Here is a 12074-nt window from a genome sequence, read left to right as displayed (position 1 = left end):
AACCCCTAACCTCAACTAAATCTTGTAATAAATAATGTGGAAATTGAGCAAGTTGAGATGACTAAACTGCTTGGAATAACCCTAGATTGTAAACTGTCATGGTCAAAACATATTGATGCAGTAGTTGCTAAGATGGGGAGAGTCTGTCTATAATAAAACGTTGCTCTGCCTTCTTAACAACACTATCAACAAGGCTGGTCCAACAGGCCCTAGTTTTGTCGCACCTTGACTACTGTTCAGTCGTGTGGTCAGGTGCCACAAAAAAGGACTTAGGAAAATTGCAATTGGCTCAGAACAGGGTAGCACTGCTAAGCCCTTGGATGTACACAGAGAGCTAATATTAATAATATGCATGTCAATCTCTCCTGGCTGAAAGTGGAGGAGAGATTGACTTCATCACTACTTTTATTTATGAGACGTATTGACATGTTGAATACACAGAGCTGTCTGTTTGAACTACTGGCACACAGCTCAGACACCCATGCATACCACACAAGACATACCACCAGAGGTCTCTTCACAGTCCCCAAGTCCAGAACAGGCTACGGGAGGCACACCGTACTATATAGAGCCATGACTACATGGAACTCTATTCCACATCAAGTAACTGAGGAAAGCTGTAAAATTGGATTTAAAAATAAACTTTATGGAACAGCGGGGACTGTGAAGCAACATTGGTTGACACACACACACACACACACACACACACACACACACACACACACACACGATAACATATGCACTATACTTACACATAGATTTAGTACTGTAGATATGTGGTAGTGGTGGAGTAGAGGCCTGAGGGCACACAGTGTGTTGTGAATGTATTGTAATGTTTTTAAAATTGTATAAACTGCCTTAATTTTGCTGGACCCCAGGAAGAGTAGCTGCTGTTTTGGCAGCAGCTAATGGGGATCCATAATAAATTTAAATACAGTGGTCGACACTCCCGGTTGGAGTCTTACAGTCTGTCCAAACGGAAGCAGGTCAGACTAGAGATGAGAGGCAGTGCATCCCTGTGCCCCTATAGGGTAGTTAGTATGTTCCTTATGGCCATACCTGTTGACTCCTTCACCGAGGAAGATAGGCATGCTGTGGAGAAATACCTGAGTGTTTTGGGTGAGGGGGTATGGAGAAGCACCATGGTGCTTTTCACCTATGGTAATGGGTTAAGAGACAGAACCATTGAGCACATTGAGGAGACTGGAGAGCCCCTCCATGGGCTGCTGGGGAAGTGTTGTCACAGGTACCACATCTTAGATAACAATCTTAATTAAGTGCGACCTAACCTAGGTTCTTGAGATGATGAATCATACCCTGAGATATTACTTGTTTTAAATTACACATTGATGTTATTTGCAAGAAGCTATTTTAAAGAATGTTCTCCTATGTCCTAATCTAAAACAAAGTTTATGTTTCTCTGTATCCAGGCAAATAATATAAAGGTCCTGTGCAGTCAAAAACATGATTTTAATATTTCCACACAATGAGGTAGGAATTATACTGAGACATTGGGAAAATTATGATAATGCCCTTTTCGTGTGAGATCTGTTTTAAAAGACCACCTGAAATGTCTCCCTGTTCTGGTGGGATGGAGATCACCATGCTGTAATTTGACATACCTTGATTAGACTATGATTTAATGAAAACATATACTATATTAACTCAATCGTGATTGGCTTGATTAAGTTAACAATTTTAGACGTAGACAATTCAGGAATACTCACTTTTCCCCTTTTGACGAGAAACGACCATATTGTATTAAACACACTGGAAATGAAAAGTCAGGACACCAACACAAGTTTTAAATGAATCAAATGTGTCGAGTAAATTGCCACAGTAGATTCTCTCTGGTAAACAAGGAAATACCAACTATCAAATTCAAAGGAATCTGTGCTTAGATATACTCAAATATCAGGTTGAATTTAAACCTAATATAATAACACCAGAAGGCTAAATAGCCTTAATTAACCCTGTTGGCAGCAAACAGTGAAGTCAACGTTCTGTTTTTCCTGTGTGAAACTAACACTGTAAAAGCACGAGAAAGTGTGATCCGTGTTATTTCCTGAGAGTTGCTGGTTGAACTACACATACAACCTACACATGCCCCTCCGAATCATGGGCGGAAGTTGTCTTGGAACGACAACGTGGGTTAATAGAGTACATTTGTCATTAATATCCATCAAATCTAGCGGTCAAACAAACATTTGATATCACAATATATCCCCCATCCCCCCATTTTAACACTAAGTCACATCTTAACACTGTGGTCTCATTATCAGCAGGGGTTTGCTGTGTTTATTTCCTTAGTGACTGAAATTGTACCTCTATTATTCTTAGTACTGCATACATGATCAATCTCATACCAAACACTGTATTCACATCACAGGTTGTAGATTAGAATGGGAAGGCTTCTCAATGCACTGTGCAGCAGTATCAGCTTTATTAGCCTACACATGATATCAGACTAGTCAGCTGGCATTGACGGGCAGTTTATGATGCATTTTGTCGTCACTCAAGAAGGATTCTTTACTCAATGCTCCAAAGTTGAAATATGATTGACCAAGAAAAGATTAGATGTTCTATCTGATTCTGTGGTTAACAACTTCCACGGTGCTCTCAAGATGAGGTCAAATCATGACGTCAGTGATCTTCGGGCCGGAAAGTCAGAGTTCTAGAAAGATGCCCGGTCTCAGACTTGGAATTGACCGCGTTAAAAAATAAAATAAAATCCCAGTCGGAGTTCTGTTGTTTTGAACGTACTGAAGTTGGAGATTTCCTAGTCCCCTGTTGTTTTGAACGTACTGAAGTTGGAGATTTCCTAGTCCCCTGTTGTTTTGAACGTACTGAAGTTGGAGATTTCCTAGTCCCCTGTTGTTTTGAACGTACTGAAGTTGGAGATTTCCTAGTCCCCTGTTGTTTTGAACGTACTGAAGTTGGAGATTTCCTAGTCCCCTGTTGTTTTGAACGTACTGAAGTTGGAGATTTCCTAGTCCCCTGTTGTTTTGAACATACTGAAGTTGGAGATTTCCTAGTCCCCTGTTGTTTTGAACGTACTGAAGTTGGAGATTTCCTAGTCCCCTGTTGTTTTGAACGTACTGAAGTTGGAGATTTCCTAGTCCCCTGTTGTTTTGAACGTACTGAAGTTGGAGATTTCCTAGTCCCCTGTTGTTTTGAACGTACTGAATTTGGAGATTTCCTAGTCCCCTGTTGTTTTGAACGTACTGAAGTTGGAGATTTCCTAGTCCCCTGTTGTTTTGAACGTACTGAAGTTGGAGATTTCCTAGTCCCCTGTTGTTTTGAACGTACTGAAGTTGGAGATTTCCTAGTCCCCTGTTGTTTTGAACGTACTGAAGTTGGAGATTTCCTAGTCCCCTGTTGTTTTGAACGTACTGAAGTTGGAGATTTCCTAGTCCCCTGTTGTTTTGAACGTACTGAAGTTGGAGATTTCCTAGTCCCCTGTTGTTTTGAACGTACTGAAGTTGGAGATTTCCTAGTCCCCTGTTGTTTTGAACGTACTGAAGTTGGAGATTTCCTAGTCCCCTGTTGTTTTGAACGTACTGAAGTTGGAGATTTCCTAGTCCCCTGTTGTTTTGAACGTACTGAAGTTGGAGATTTCCTAGTCCCCTGTTGTTTTGAACGTACTGAAGTCGGAGATTTCCTAGTCCCCTGTTGTTTTGAACATACTGAAGTATGTATCTACTCTACTACATCTCAGTGCCACATGCCCAGAGCTGACGGGAAACACCAGGGCTCGCCAGGACAAGGGGAGACCCTGACGAGCTGTGCAGTTACCTCCCAGCTACCCAGTCACCGTCTGTCACTACACGTAACCCGCCACTGGGATAACCGTCAGCACCAGATTCAAGCCTTTGTGGACTCTGGGGCAGCAGGCAATTTCATTGATCAGGACTTCGCCAGAGAATTACAAATCCCCTGCGTGAAATGTCCCGTCCCTCTGCAGATTCAAGCCCTCAATGGACGGCCGGCCCATTGGCTCCGGTCAGATGGAATATCAGACCAAGCCCATTCTACTGCAGATTGGGGTGAACCACTGAGACTCTTAGTTTTCGTTTGATCACTGCTCCCGAGAACCTCCTTATCCTAGGGTACACATGGCTGGAGCTACATAACCCCCTAGTTTCCTGGTCCATGGGACACCAACTAGACTGGGGTAAAGACTGCCAGACTAAATGTCTAAGACTTCCACCAAGAGCCTCGCCGTGTCCTCCTGCATTCATGGAAGACCAAGACTTCTCTGCTCTCCCTCCCGAATACTTCGACCTCAGGGAGGCCTTCGGTAAGAGAAACCGCCACCCTTCCTCCCCATCGTTCCTACGACTGTGCCATAGAACTCCTACCAGGCTCCACAACTCCCCGGGGCTGTCTGTACTTCCACTCGACCCCTGAAGCAGCAGTCATGGACAATTATATCTGGCAGTTGCTGGCGGTAGGTTTCATTCGGCCCTCTACATCCCCAGCTGGTGCAGACTTCTTCTTCGTGGGTAAGAAGGATGGAGGCCTGTGTCCTTGCATCGATTACAGAGGGCTGAACCGGATTACGATCAAGAACCGTTACCCCTACCCCTGATGTCCACCGCCTTGGAGTTGGCCCAAGAGGCCCAATTCTTCACCGAACTGGACCTCCGCAATGCTTATAACCTGGTGAGAATCTGGCAAGCCTGGCGAGCCAGCTGTGGCATGGGAGCCTGGCGAGCCAGCTGTGGCATGGGAGCCTGGCGAGCCAGCTGTGGCATGGGAGCCTGACGAGCCAGCTGTGGCATGGGAGCCTGGCGAGCCAGCTGTGGCATGGGAGCCTGATGAGCCAGCTGTGGCATGGGAGCCTGACGAGCCAGCTGTGGCATGGGAGCCTGGCGAGACAGCTGTGGCATGGGAGCCTGGCGAGACAGCTGTGGTATGGTGCAGGTAAAACGTTTCATGAAAACAAAAAACATGAAACAAGCCAACATAACAGAAGTGAGGTAACATGAACACAGGTGCAGAAACAATAACGCCTGGGGGAAGAACCAAAGGGAGTGACAAAAATAGGGCAGGTAATCAAGGAGGTGATGGAGCCCAGGTGAGTGTCAATAAGCGCTAGTGACGATGGTGACAGGTGTGCGTAATAATCAGCAGTCTGGTGACCTAGAGGCCAGAGAGGGAGTATACGTGAAAGTAACTCTATGGCAGCACCCAAGGGGCTAGAATTTTCAAGCTCTACCCTTAGACTTGGAGGTGACGTAGTGTCCCCATGAGTGACAAACCACTGAGCCAATCACGGCTTGCCCCACCACCACACCACAGAGCACTGAGCACATCTGAATCACCTACATTTTAGAGCTCCCTTACTCAAGGAAACAAAAACGAAACCATGTTTGTATGCATGCAGCTTTATTCCTTTTTTATTTTACATTGTTTGCAAACTGATATGTGACACGTATTAAATGTCAGAATAACATGCAAAAACATTTGTATTATTATTATTACTTTTTTTTGCTCCAAATGAAATGTGGGCTTTGATTTGGATCTGCAACTCCACCTGATGCTTTTGTTCTCTGTAGTGTTGCATATTTAATCTGTGGTCTCTTTCACCCCCAAATTAACTTCTTTATGACAGAGTAAAGTTTTGAATAGTCTATATGGGACAGTTGTAACATGGAACTCATAAAATTGATACGAGGGAGGACATTAATTTTAATAATTGAGATTCTAGCATGCAAAGGTTTCTAAGTAGTTCTTCCTGCAAGTGGTGAGAATAGTGGGGGATATGGTAATGCATAATTTGGTGATTTATTTATTCAATGGTATCACACTTCCCATAGCTGAGTTAAGAGGTAGTAAAGCTGATTTAGACCAGTTGATTATTAGTTTTTCTTATCTCTTACTTTTTTTTGGTACTTTTTAGGCATTTTCTTAAAACTGGAACGTTGGTTAAGGGCTTGTAAAGTAAGCATTTCACTATAAGGTTTACATCTGTTGTAGTGACAAATACCATTTGATTTGATCTTGTAACCAGACCATGAGCTGAATGCTGTGAAAATAGACATTGGCTGGAGGGATATCTGGGTTTTTGGACGTAGAGCAGTATGTCATCTGCATACAGAGAAATTGCTTGAGGAAGCGGAATCTTGACGTATGTTTTGTCTTTGTGCCAGCAGTTCAAGAGAGAGCAAATAGCATGTAAACCTTGTTTACATCCTCGTTGTATGGTAAATGGATTCGAGTTCCAGTAAATATAGAAGAATGATTCACATACATGGTGCAGATCATATGTATAAATCTGGCTCCAAAACCAAAATGTTCAAGAACGAGCCATAAAATATTCCCACTCTATGCGGTCAAAGGCTTTCTCTGCATCTAATGATAACACAGATCACGGTATCCAGATCGGAAGCCTCAGAAACCACGTGAAATGATTACCTGATAACCCTTAATAAACCCTGTTTGGTCAGGATATTTGAGCTTGTTAATAACTTTCACTAGGCCCATGGCTAGAACTCTGGCTAATGTCCACATCTATGTCCCAGACCACAGGGTCTACGACTCGAGAAGGGACAGGACAGCAGGTTCTCCGGCACTCGGGTGCCCAGTCCATGATTCTCATCCTCGACCATGGGATGGTGGGGTTATGGCGTTGGAGCCATGGGAGGCCGAGGATGATCTTGTGAGCTGGTGCACTAATGGTTCAAGAAGGGAATGTTTCTCCTGATGAATGGACTCCACGGTGAAGGTGAGTGGTGTGATGGTTCCGGATCCTAGTAGCCGATTATCAAGGGCTTGAACCGGAAACGGAGAGAGAGCGGGTATGAGGTGATGTTCAGAGAAGAAGCAAAGGGTCTGGTCAATAAAGTAGCCCGCAGCACAGGAATCCACTAGTGCTGTAGAAACAGTACATGAAGGACAGCCAGCTAGTGTGACCGACATTAAAAAGGGTTCAGCAGAAAATGATGAAGGGATACTCACACCTGCCCCAGGAGGTGGAAGAACACGTGACTGTCCCTCTGCTCTCTGTCGCTCAGCCACAGAGAGGTGTGTGACCCCTACCTCCATGGGTTCAGGCTCTGATACAGAGTGGTCACTGAGGGAGGGAGAGAATCGATTAAAACGTCTCCTTTTTTTAAAAGGTACCTAGCCAAGTCAGTTAAGGACAAATTATTATTTACAGTGACGGCCAACCCGGACAAACCCTAACGACGCTGGGACAATTGTGTACCGCCCTATGGGACTACCAATTTACATTTACATTTAAGTCATTTAGCAGACGCTCTTATCCAGAGCGACTTACAAATTGGTGCATTCACCTTATGACATCCAGTGGAACAGCCACTTTACAATAGTGCATCAATCAAAAAAAAACAATCACAGCCAGTTATGATAAAGCCTGGAATCGAACCAGGGTTTGTAGTGACGCCTCTAGCACTGAGTGCCTTAGACGTTGCGCCACTCGGGGAGCGATGAGGGTATCGACATTCCCGAAATAGGTTATCCATTCAGAACGCCATCGCAATGAGTGCGTCCAAGGAGAGATCCTCTCAACATGCCAGTTCCGTCTGGACCTCATCACGCAGTCCTCTTCTGAATAGCGTATGGAGCACCGGCTTATTCCATCCGCTGGATGCTGCTACTGTTCAGAAGGTGAGCATGTACTCGACAGTGGTCTGGTCATCCTGCCGTAGTTAGAGTAGGGGCTCACCACCCTCTCTACCCTCCGGTGATCGAAGATACCTCTGAACAGAGCCATGAACCCCTCATACGAAGCAAGCTCCTCCTCTCCTCTCTCCCACTGGTCATCCTGCCGTAGTTAGAGTAGGGGCTCACCACCCTCTCTACCCTCCGGTGATCGAAGATACCTCTGAACAGAGCCATGAACCCCTCATACGAAGCAAGCTCCTCCTCTCCTCTCTCCCAGATGGCCGTAGCCCACTCAGCAGAGAAATAACCATGGCAACCTTAGACCTCTCTGTGGTGGGGGAGGGGAGATAATCAGTGAATTGATGGAGTCCAGGTGTGTTTCATGATGAGGAGGGGAGTTGCGCGAGAGGCAGCGTGACAGCATGTATAGTCCTTAGTTGTGGGATTATGAAATCTCCAACAGTCATTAAAATGAAGATCTTTAAGAAATTGTTTAAGCGCATTGGAAGCATTCACTTGTGATGAGCTATGATGTGTTCCAGATCTATCGAGCTTAGAATCAATAATGGCATTCATGTCAGTTACAATAACAAGCGTATAATGCGATAAATTGAGCAGGCTTCTGGTTACAGAGGGGAGAAAATCTTTGTCAAATGCTATTTTCCTTCCATACAGAGTGGAACATATGTAATACATGTACCCTGTTAATTATTTCCACTTTTTTCAATTGTAAGGGGTAAGATTGTGTTTGTCGAATAAGCACTTTTTTCGATTCAGATGAAAAGCACAAAGCAGCTGCCAGTTTGTAGTATTTGTTTTGAAGTCTATGGACATCACCCTCGAAAAGATGTGCATCTTGCAATAGAGCAATGTCAACTTTAGAACCCCTCAGATTACTGGAAATGGTCACTAAATGAACCCTGAATCCATCTGTGGTGATGTGAAATACCCGTTTGATGGATAAAAGGGGAGAAAAGTAACTTATGATAGCTATAAAATTACTATTCAGTTGCCAATTAAATAATTGTAAACCAGATATTCCCCCAAAAAACTGTAAACATATCCACAGTTGGATAAAATAATATATATAATTATAAAACCCAGATTGCCATTCCACCCCAATAACCCTGCAAAATGTATCCCTCCCCTCCCCTCCCCTCCCTTACAGGTTAGAACACAACAGTCCTTCCTCTCCACTCAATGTTAGACCCGTGACTGAACGAATTTCTCCCTCCATTTCCTAAATATCTTGCATTAACTGACACAATGGAGATATGAGAACGGAAAGAAATGCTCAATTGACTTAATGATTACGCCTTAACGTAGCACAAACATGGAGAACTAACTTGCAAAATAATTCAGTGGTGATTGTTGACTTCTCTAGCTACGCAGTTATTGTCATAGCAACGAGACAAGTTTTTGCATATATTTGATACGGAATGTTATGAGATCTTCAACCAAACCTAACATTTGATAAAGGGAACCCGAGTTTACAAACAACACAAAAAGAATGATACTTAATTTATTTATTTACTGAACAAAATTATAAACACAACATGCAGAAATGTCAACGATTTAACTGTTACAGTTCATAAAAGAAATCAGTCAATTGAAATAAATTAACTAGGCCCTAATCTATGGATTTCACATGACTGGGAATACAGGGGCACAGCCATGGGTGAGACTGGGAAAGCATAGGCCCACCCACCTGGGTGCCAGGCCCAGCCAATCAGAATGAGTTTTTCGACACAAAAGGCCTTTATTACAGAGAGAAATACACCTCAGTTTCATCAGCTGTCGCAGTGGCTGGTCTCAGACGATCCCGCAGGTGAGAAACAGGATGTACAGGTCCTAGGCTGGCATGGTTATGCATGGTCTGCGGTTGTGAGGCCAGTTGGACCTACTGCCATTTTCTCTAAAACAATTTTGGAGGTGGCTTATGGTAGAGTAATTAACCAACAGCTCTGGTGGACATTCCTGCAGTCAGCATTCCAATTGCACTACCTCAATACTTTAGACGTGTGGGATTGTGTTGTGTGCACATTTTAGAGAGATATTGTATTGTCCCCAGCACAAGGTGTAATGTGCATGTTGTTTAATCAGCTTGTCAGGTGGTTGGATTACCTTGGCAAATGAGAAATGTTCACGAACAGGGATGTAAACTAATTTGTGCACACAATGAGAGAAATACAATTTTAGTGCATATGGAACATTTCTGGGATCTTTTATTTCAGCTCATGAAACATGGGACCAACACTTTACATGTTACGCTTATATTTTTGTTCAGTATACATTATCATGGAAATGATTGCATCACACACAGCAAGCGGTACCAATGCTGGGTCCTCTGGAACCAAGAGGACCCTGAACAGCTTCTACCCCCAAGCAATAAGACTGATAGATAGTCCATGTAGCTATTCAGTTAACTATCTGCATTTACTCTTTTTACACCAACTTTGAGTCATCACATACGCTACTGTTACTGTTTATTATGTCACTTTATTCCTATTTATATGTACCTCAATTACCTCATACCCCTGCACACCGACTTGGTACTTTTACCCCTTGTATATATATATATATATATATATATATATATATATATATATATAGGCAAGTTATTGTTACTCATTGTGTATTTAATATTATTACGTGTTTTACTATTCCATTATTTCTCTCTTTCCTCTCTCTGCTTTGTTGGGAAGGGCCCGTAAGTAACCATTTCACTGTTAGTCTCCACCTGTTGTTTACGAGGCATGTGACAAATAACATTTGGTTTGTTGACAACACCAGGCAGCCATTGCAAGTGTACCCATAAGTTGACCAGTCAAATTGCCAGGGTTATAGGTTCCAAGCCTGTTCTATTCATTCTGATGTCCATGCCCGTGAGTTTACCAGAATGACTACACCCCTGAGGTAGAGAACGGTGGTGTTCCACATAGCGGTCACACTGCACACAGCCACCAATGATTGCATGACATGTTATTCCTTGCATCCTCCTGAAAAAGGAGTGGAGGAACATTGGGTCCCCTCTTTGAAACAGGTGTGAAATAAGATACGCAGATGTAAGAAATTTAACAAAAATAAAATCCGAGACAGTATGGTTGATTGTCCTATCCTCATGTCTGCTCCACCATCCCGCTCCTTCTTCCATTCCTTCCCAGGCAGGGAAAGAGTGATTGGTGATGTTGGCTGGTATAAAACAGAGTCAGTCATTTCATGTAAATTCAGGGCATGAGCTGATATTCTAAATGTTTTAATTTAAATAATGTAAGGTTGGGTTAGTTTGTTGTCATTTACAACTCATGCACCAGCTCTGGCTATTCGTGTGTCCTTCTCATGGACCTTAACTAGGGCAAGTCATTTTATGCAATCAATATAACTACAGAAAACTGATGCCTAGTAGAAAATAGTATACTATTTATTACCAGTACTATTTATTACCAAAGCTTTTACTTTGAAAACAGCTAGCACATGTTTCCTGTTGCAGCCCATCCTCTCCACGCCCGTATTGTCTCAGTTCTTGCTGACAACAATAAAAATGTGTCCATACAGTCAAAATTGTTATCCGTCTTAGTTCTTTATGTTTGGATATCGTACGCGGATCTGGGATAATTAGAAGATTGAAATAGAGCTCGCCAGCTTGTAGTTCTAAAAAACGGAAATGAGTTACCTGTGGTTCATTCAGCCTTTCTTATGGGAGAATGAATGGGGTTTGTGGATAAACCCAGAAAATAAGGTCTGAGGCTTAGGAGATCTTATACGTTGTGTTCTATGAGATGATATCAGTCAAGTTAACATGACCTTTATGTGCTTGTTTTAATGACACAAATGCTTCAAAATCCAAAGTTACGTTAGCTGATGAAGATGATCCCATAGGACAAAACTTAAGATCTCCTAAGCCTGTGTTTACCTTCTGTGTTTATCCAAAAATAACATTACATTTCCCCATAGGCTTTGGCCAACGAGCCATGGCTTTATGACTATTGCTTTGCTAGTCTAATTAAACCGTTTATTTTTTTCGTCAGCTTGCAATGCTAGCTAATGATAAAGCAGCCCATTGGATTCCATGAACATGCGACGCCAACACAAAGATGGTGGATAAAGGAAAAGTTAACTCGGGCCGTTTACCGTCAGTTCCGATCTGCTTAAGGGTGTGGCTCTCCCATAGACACCAGTGCTGTTGCAGTTGAGTCTATTAGTTCATTGACTCCAATGTAACCAGAAAAAATAGGGAGTCTCACTTTCTCATCCGCCTTGGATGAGTTTGCCGGAAGTGTTGTGGAATCCAATGGGCTGCTTTAGCATTAGTTAGCCTAGCATGCTGACAGAAAAGGCAGTTCAATTAAAAACGAGCAGTATTTCAATCTTCTAGTTATCCCAGCTGCGAAATTGAGGAGTACGGTGACACCTTCCATCCCTGAATTGGGGAGCATTTTGAA

At 43.1% G+C, this 12074-nt stretch overlaps 1 long non-coding RNA gene across 1 annotated transcript; it reads right to left on the bottom strand.

Annotated features, from left to right (window-relative positions):
• Positions 1 to 5451: 5451 nt before the first annotated feature.
• On the bottom strand, positions 5452 to 7924 carry LOC118395288 (uncharacterized). Its single transcript, XR_004827935.2, has 3 exons — positions 7394 to 7924; positions 6964 to 7078; positions 5452 to 6776 (listed from the first exon to the last, which is right to left on the bottom strand). It is a non-coding gene; the product is annotated as an uncharacterized LOC118395288 (long non-coding RNA).
• Between the last annotated feature and the right edge of the window lie 4150 nt (positions 7925 to 12074).

Source organism: Oncorhynchus keta, chromosome 1 (assembly GCF_023373465.1).
Source record: "Oncorhynchus keta strain PuntledgeMale-10-30-2019 chromosome 1, Oket_V2, whole genome shotgun sequence".
Lineage (NCBI taxonomy): Eukaryota > Metazoa > Chordata > Actinopteri > Salmoniformes > Salmonidae > Oncorhynchus > Oncorhynchus keta.
This window is presented reverse-complemented; position numbering and strand designations above follow the sequence as displayed.